This window comes from Triticum aestivum, chromosome 2B, assembly GCF_018294505.1.
Source record: "Triticum aestivum cultivar Chinese Spring chromosome 2B, IWGSC CS RefSeq v2.1, whole genome shotgun sequence".
Classification (NCBI taxonomy): Eukaryota; Viridiplantae; Streptophyta; class Magnoliopsida; order Poales; family Poaceae; genus Triticum; species Triticum aestivum.
This window is the reverse complement of record NC_057798.1, coordinates 311,564,967-311,573,418: the sequence shown is the minus strand read 5'-3', so window position 1 is coordinate 311,573,418 and position 8,452 is coordinate 311,564,967.

Genomic DNA, 8,452 nt, shown 5'->3' with positions numbered 1-8,452 from the left:
CTACCTGAGATCCGCCTGCTTTGACACCGACATTGGTGCTTTCATTGAGAGTTCTGCTGCATTGTTACCAAAAGGTTTGATGGCTCCGTCAATCATCTACAAAATTGCAGTCCAGGGGGAGGTTTTCCTCCCCAGACAGATCTTCATATTCAGTGGCTTCGCACTGTGGGCCAACTCGCTTGGCCATCTAGAGCAGATCGACAGCTACGCCCCTGGCCATCAGCTTAGGTTTGGAAGCTTGAATTACGTTGCTGATATTTGCGGAGACTTGATCTTCGATGGATTCGAGCCCATGGAAGCCGCTCCCTGCCACCACGATGAACATGACCTAAATCTGTCATCGGACCGTGCCCAGGAGATAGCGCCTGAAACTGCTCTGGCCCTGGATCCAGAGCAGATTAAGCCATCCGAGGACGGGAAGCTCAGCCCTGTTGCGGAGGCCGCAGACTCAACAGTGTTAAAGCCGCACACAGATCCAACCTCAAGCAGGGCCTATGTCACCGGAACCTTGGATTCATCTTCGACCATAGGTTCTAAACCGCGTGCATCCGCGCCCATCGAACCTGATCAGGCGCCGATCGTTGAATTCAGCTCCACGGACATCTTCCGGCACTCACCTTTAGGGGATGTGCTAAACTCATTAAAAGCCCTCTCCTTATCAGGGGACTCTCAGCCAAACTATATCCAGTTTGGATTGGAAGCTGATGGCGGAGAATTCCGCTTCCCACCAACCGCCCACTTCATAGCCACTGTCGAAGACTTAACCGACATGCTCGATTACGGCTCCGAAGACATCGATGGTATGGACGACGATGCCGGAAAGGAGCAGGCACAAAAACCACCACTTACAGGGCGCTGGACAGCTACTTTCTCGTATGACATATACATGGTGGATACACCCAAAGAGAACAACGGCGACAATGAAAAGGATCTAGTCGAGGATAAGCCTCCTGAGATACAGCCGAAGCACCGACGTCAGCGGCTCCACTCTAAACCATTCCGTGGAAAAAACAGCAATACCAGCACAGGAGAAAATAATACTCAGGTCGATGTCGAAGACAACGAAGACCCAGTTGAGCCAACTTCCGAACAGGATGAACGGGCCCATCGGCGAGTCAGCCCTCATGAATAGGCCGTTGGCGAAGACTCAGAGGATAGTAATTATCTTCCACCCTCCAAGGATGAGACGAGCCTCGGTGACAAAAACTTTATCATTCCTGAAGAGCCCATCGATCAGGAGCGCTTTAAGCGCCGGCTAATAGCCACTGCAAGGAGCCTCAAAAAGAAGTAGCAGCAGCTTCAAGTTGATCAAGATCTACTCAATGACAGATGGACTAATGTCCTGGCAACCGAGGAATACGGCCTCGAGCGCCCAACCAAAAGTTACCCGAAAAGCAAATTGTCACCCCAATTCGATGATGAGGCGCTAGAGCCCGTCCTACCTGCGTGTGATGCGGCTAACCGACCACCACATGGTTGGGACAAAGCGGCAACTCAAGCCGAACACCAGCCCGCACTACCTAGCCGTAAAAACAAAGAAACAATAGCTCGGGGATACACATATGACCTGTGGCATGACCTGGAAAACAGAGCATGTCAAATCAGATGGATCTATGGATCGGGGGGGCATGCCCTAATGCGCGAAGATGGCCATCCGGCCGGACGTGAAAAACAATACCATGCCCGGGCCGAAAACCGCAGACAAACTCCATCCGAGCTACCTCGCGACTTGGCCCAATATAGAGGCGCCGCACACCCCCTTTGCTTCACTGATGAAGTAATGGAACATGAATTCCCGGAAGGGTTTATACCCGTGAACATCCAATCATATGATGGGACAACAGACCCCGCGGTATGGATTTAGGATTTTCTCCTCCATATTCATATGGCCCGCGGTGATGATCTTCACGCCATCAAATACCTCCAGCTAAAACTCAAGGGACCTGCTCGGCACTGGTTGAACAGTTTGCCCAAAAACTTGATTGGCAGTTGGGAAGACTTGGAGGACGCCTTCCTTGACAACTTCCAGGGTACATATGTCCGACCTCTGGATGCCGACGACTTAAGTCACATTGTTCAACAGCCCGGAGAGTCAGCTAGGAAATTCTGGACTAGGTTCTTAACTAAAAAGAACCAGATCGTCGACTGTCCGGATGCCGAAGCCCTAGCGGCATTTAAACATTGCATCCGTGAAGAATGGCTCGCTCGACACCTCGGCACACAAAAGCCGAAGTCTATGGCAGCCCTCACGATGCTTATGACCCGCTTCTGCGCGGGAGAGGATAGCTGGCTAGCCCGTAGCAATAACAATACAAGCGAACCTGGCACTTTTGAAGCCAGAAATAGCAACGGCAAGCCCTGACGCAACAAACACAAGCGTCGAAGCAACGGTGACAACATCTAGGACATAGCGGTCAAAGCCAGATTCAGTGGCTCTAAGTCCGGTCAGTGGAAGAAGCCATATAAAAGAAACAATCCGGGCTCGTCCAGCTTGGACCGCATACTCGATTGTCCATGTCAAATACATGGCACTCCTGATAAACTAGCCAATCATACCAATAGAGACTGTTGGGTTTTTAAATAGGCCGACAAGCTAAATGCCGATAACAAGGAGAAGGGGTTGCAAAGCAACGACGATGACGAGGAGCCCCGGACACCGAACACAGGGGGTCAGAAGAAGTCCCCCTCCACCGGGTTAAAACGGTGAACATGATATACACTACCCATATCCCCAAGAGGGAGAGCAAGCGCGTGCTCAGGGATGTCTACACGATGGAGCCAGTCGCCCCAGAGTTCAACCCATGGTCGTCATGCCCAATCACCTTCGATCGCAGGGACCATCTGACCAGTATCCGTCATGGCAGTTCAACCGCACTGGTCCTCGACCCAATCATTGATGGACTCCATCTTACGCGAGTCCTCATGGATGGTGGTAGTAGCCTGAACCTGCTCTATCAGGATACAGTACGCAAAATGGGTATTGATCCCTCAAGGATCAAGCCCACAGAAACCACCTTTAAAGGAGTCATACCAGGTGTAGAGGCCTGCTGTACGGGCTCAATCACACTGGAAGTGGTCTTCTGATCCTCGGACACCTTCTGAAGCGAAGAGTTGATCGTCGACATCGTCCCCCTCCGCAGTGGCTATCATGCACTGCTCGGACGAACCGCATTCGCTCGATTCAATGCGGTACCACACTACGATTATCTCAAGCTGAAGATGCCCGGACCACACAGTGTCATAACAGTCAATGGAAACACGGAATGCTCCCTCGTAGCAGAAGCGCAAAGCGGCCTTTTCAGGCTGAACCTTAATTCGGTGGCCAAGCTCCCGAACACTGTCAAAAGAGTCTGAACTACTCTGCAGCAGGACAGTCCAGCTCGTCAAGAGCTTGACTAGCAATTCGGCCTCCGTCCCAGTCCCGACCAAACGGCAGAATTCGTACCGCGCGTACATAACTACGCACTCAAAATACCATGGGCATATTCGGAGGCATAGCTAGATCATGGTCCATAATACGGCTCAACCTCCTGTAGACCCACATACTTTCACGTTTTCTTTTTCTTTTCAGGTTTCTTTTTTTCCCAGACCATTCTTGGTGTCCTGATTGTCAGACCTATCAAGGTACGGATACACCAAGGCGGCAAGAAGCATTGACGTATAAGGGAATTCCCAGGTGGTCTATTTAAACAATCGTTATGCCTATTTTAAGGACCCGCATGCACCTCTCCCTTGGTCATGGCATGTTAAATAGCCATGTTGCTTATCGCACCACTTGTACAGATACGCTTTAACGTATTAATCAAACTATAATGGAAAATAGTTTGCGGCCCAATTTCTACGGCATTAGACTATTATTTCATTTTTCTTTTTCTTATCAATTGCACCCGTACACTCTGCTACGCCTTAATTCGCCAGGGGCTTCATTATGCCACGTAATATGGCAACAAAGTCAGAACACTTTTTTACAGTATAGTTCAGCACCCTGAACTTTAGCATTATATGCATCGGCTCCGAATCATGTCTTTGGTCAATAATTGGGTTGCCCGGCTCCTGTGCTTACTACCTTACGTTCTACTATATCGGTTAGGGCCGTAGAGGGAGAACTATTGCGATCGTGTCCTAGTTCATCCGGATGAGCACCTTAGTGGAGAAATCCGAAAACTGATTGTCATGATGCGGCATGAGCCGGTCAGCTGTTCAGAGGTTACAAACCTTTTGCGATTTTTTCTGCATTATGTGATGAATCAGTTTTTATCTGATCAGGTGTTTATAGCACCCCAAGTTCGGACTTACGAACACTAGGGGATGCGCCTAAATTTCTATTGTCAAACTCCTATGGCTAAGTGAGGGTGATAAAGCCACATAGTCTAATTGCCTGGTTTGTTGCGCTAAACACCTCCTTCAAGGACCAAACCTTTGGATCAAGAGTGTTTAGATTCCATCCCGAACACCCCCGTACTAACTACGTGGGGGTTGAAGCCGACGACTGGCCAACTCTTAGATTCAATGAAAACGGCAGCATAGGAGGTAAAATTTTAAATAAAAAACAAGCATTATATTACATCATGACCTCATTTAATAATAAAGGAAGGGACAATATGAATTACTTCATCCAAAGATAATGTATTTTGAACACTTCCCCTCTACAATGTGGGATCCCTTCAGGACATCTTCAAAATACCGCTCGGGCGTGCGGTGCTCCTTGCCCGCAGGCAGTCCCTCGGTCGCAATCTTCACGGCATCCATCTTCGCACACTCTATCTTGACTCGGGCGAAGGCCATTCACGCGCGTTTGATGCAGACCGACCGCTTGATGGCATCAAGTCGAGGGCAGGCATTGACCAGCCGCTTCACCAGCCCGAAGTAGCAGCTTGGTATGGCTTTGGCAAGCCATAGCCAGATTATTAAATCCTGCAAGGCTAGTTCGGCCACCCCATGCAGTTCGACCAGTTGTTTTAGCTGATCGCTATAGGGCACTGGATGTTCTGGCGCAAGGTATTGTGATCAAAACAGCTTCTCTGTGGAGCTCCCCTCTTCAGCTCGGAAGAACTCCGCAGTGTCTGAAACGCTGTGCGGCAGATCCGCAAACGCACCTGGAGAACTCCAAATCCGTGTCAGTAAGAGGAACCTTTTCTTCACATTTTTGCTCTGCATAATAAAGGCCTTACCCGCCGTGATTTGTTTGGCCTCCTGTACTTCCTGGAGGGTGCCCTGGGCTTCAACCCGGGCATCATGTGTACTTTGGCGGGCCTTGGCAAGTTCGGACTCTTGATCCACAACGTTGTGCTCCAAGGACTCGCATTTCTTCACGGTGTCCTGGAGCTCCTGCTGGACCTCACTGACCCTGGCCTCATGCTTTTCACGGGTGGCTTGTTCCTTGGCCGCTCTCTCCTTGGCCTTGGCCAGTGCCTTCTTGAGGGTCTCCACCTTGTTCGCCACTCCTAATAAATATCATGGCACTTTAGTCAGCACAAATCATTCATCCTTCCTGAATATAGACAAGGTTATTGCATACCTTGATTATCTTTCAGCTGTTTCTTCACACCGCCGAGCTCTTCCTCAGTCCGCTCCAGACTCTGCTTCAGTCCGAAGACCTCAGTAGCATGAGAGGTCGCAGCTAGCAACAATGCTTGGTTATTCACATAGACATGTCAGGTTAGTCTCCTGCAAAAATTATTTGATCCTCTGTTCGGCTTTTCTTTTCGAACACCGGAGAGAGTCTCAGGGGCTATTGTCTATACTATGATATTCTTTTTATATAATTGTGTCACTCACCTCAAAACCTATTAGAAGGCTGGTACAGGTGTCAGTCAGTCCGCTCTTTATGGACCACACCCTCTCAACCACCGTACCCATAAGGATATGGTGTTCCTCAACAATGGAAGCGCCTTGCAGCACTTCCAGCAAATTATCCGGTGCCTCTAGATGGACAGAGGTCATCGGTGGAATAGGTGCACCTCCCTGTTTCGAAAGAGGCTGCTTGCCTGATTCCGGAGATGTATAGGTCTCCAGAATTGCATTCGGCTGGGGGCGAATTGGATATGGCCCCCATCATCAGTATCCATGGGGATTTGCTCACCCATGTGTCTGGCGGCCGAGGTTTCACCCTCTGGTGCCACCTTGACGGCCTCCTGCATCTCTCCCTATCCAGGGGTCCTTCGAGACAACACCTCGGTGTCATCCATAGCCTTGGGAGAGGAGGCCGCCGAAAGGGACCCGTTGTCCATCACCTTCGGGTCCAGCAAATTCCCCGTTGATGAGGATCGCTGGAGGACGGAACGGGCCGGGATGTAGTACATGATTCGACATAATAAAACCATGAAGGAAAAGGGCCGGATATATGAGTGCATCTTCGAGTACTTATGATTCGGCTAGGGGCTTATCCCTAGTGCACCATTCCGAGCTGATGTCGGTGTCCGCTGTGGAGCTGTTCGGGAGGGAAGCATTCCCCTTCTTGGACACTTCGGCCTCTATACATGAGGAGGTCGTCCTTTTATTTCTTCCCCCCTCAGGGGGGAATGGCTTTCTTCTTCTTCCTCCTCTTCCTCGTCGTCCTCGGCGGTGGAGGAATGAGTCTCGGCGTCTTCGGACGTCATGTCTGAAGTGCCCTTATGGCGGAGGCCACCTCTGGTCTCCTTGGCCTTATTCTCCGGGGCTTGATAGGGCGCCGGAACCAGCATCTTCGTCAGAAGTGGAATTGATGGGTCTTCGGGCAGCAGAGCAGGACAGTGAATCCGCTCCGCCTTCTTTGTCCAGCCCTGAGAGAATTAGTAGGTAGGCTCAGGCGTCTTCCTCGTGTATGCAAGTAAAGGATACACCTTGAAAACATGAAAAAACTTACCTGACTAGCGGGATGGGCCAAGTTGTGCCCATAGTCCTCGGTCGTATTCGGCCATGTCTTGTTGGACTTGAAGAGCACCTTCCAGATGTCTTCGTGCGTAGTGCCGAAGAACTGCAGCAAGGTCTGGTGCTTGGCCGGATCGTACTCCCACAAATGGCAAGTGCGACTTTGGCACGGAAGGATCCGTCGAACAAGCATCACCTGGATCACATTGACAAGCTTGATATTCTTGTCTATCATGCTCCTGATGCGCGTCTGAAGCGCTGTCAGCTCGTTCGACGAAGACCAGTCCAGGCCCTTCTCTAGCCAGGAGGTGAGCCGCATCGGGGCTCCGGACTAGAATTCAGGAGCCGCGGCCCAGGTAGTGTTGCACGACTCTTTGATGTAGAACCACTGTTGTTGCCACCCTTTGACGGTCTCCATGAAGGTACCTATTAGCCATGTGACGTTGGGCATCTTGCTCACCATGGCGCCTCCACATTCCGCGTGTCAGCTGCCACGACCTTCGGCTTCACATTGAAGATATTTAACCATAATCCGAAGTGGGGTGGGATGCGGAGGAAGGCCTCGCACACGACAATGAATGCCGAGATGTTGCGGAAGGAGTTGGGGGCCAGATCATGGAAATCTAGCCCATAGTAAAACATGAGTCCATGGACAAACGGGTGGAAAGGAAATCCCAACCCGCAGACGAAGTGGGGGATGAATACTACCCTCTCATGGGGCTCCAGGGTGGGATGATCTGTCCCTGGGCCGGAAGCCTGTGGGAGATTTCCTTGGCCAAATAACCAGCCTCCCGGATCTTGGTAATGTCCATCTCCTTGACGGAGGAGACCATCCACTTGCCCTGCGTTCCCGATCCGTACATGGTTGGAGTGCTTTGTTAGGCTGGAAAAGATGAGAACTTGGGTGTTGGAGCTCGAGATGGGGGAGGCAAAGAGAGAGAAGGCATGGGTGAAAAGGGGTGAATCCTTATCTCCTTATAAAGGTAGCAAATATCAAGCGCCTCCACACTCGCCTTAAAACTCGCCTATTCCCCAAGGGCCATGCAGACGGCACGGTTGGTTACCCACGCCCATATTGATGAGAATCCCGCGATAAGGGGACATGATCTCTGCTTTGACAAGACATGCCAATGAAACCGCATCTCGAAATATGGAGCAGCAGGCTAAAAATCGTTTCGAATAATGGTCGGGCGGCGACGTGATGTCACATTACAAAAGGTTGTCAGCGGATTGGACTCGTGAAATACTATACTCTCTACGGTTGTGTGTGGTATTTGTTTTTTAGAGCCGGACATGTTTTCTGTATTTGAAGGATGCTTTGGAGTATTCGGAGGAGGAACCCGTCTTGCAATGCCGAAGACAATCTGCACGCCGAACACCTCGTCATTGAAGCCTGGTTCAGGGGCTACTGAGCGAGTCCTGGATTAAGGGGTCCTCGGCCGTCCGGTCTATGTGATGTGGGCCGGACTGATGGGCTATGAAGATACAAGACAGAAGACTTCTTCCCGTGTTCAGATGGGACTCTCCTTTGCGTGGACGGCAAGCTTGGTGTTCGGATATGTAGATTCCTTTCTCTATAACTGACTTTGTACAACCCTAGTCC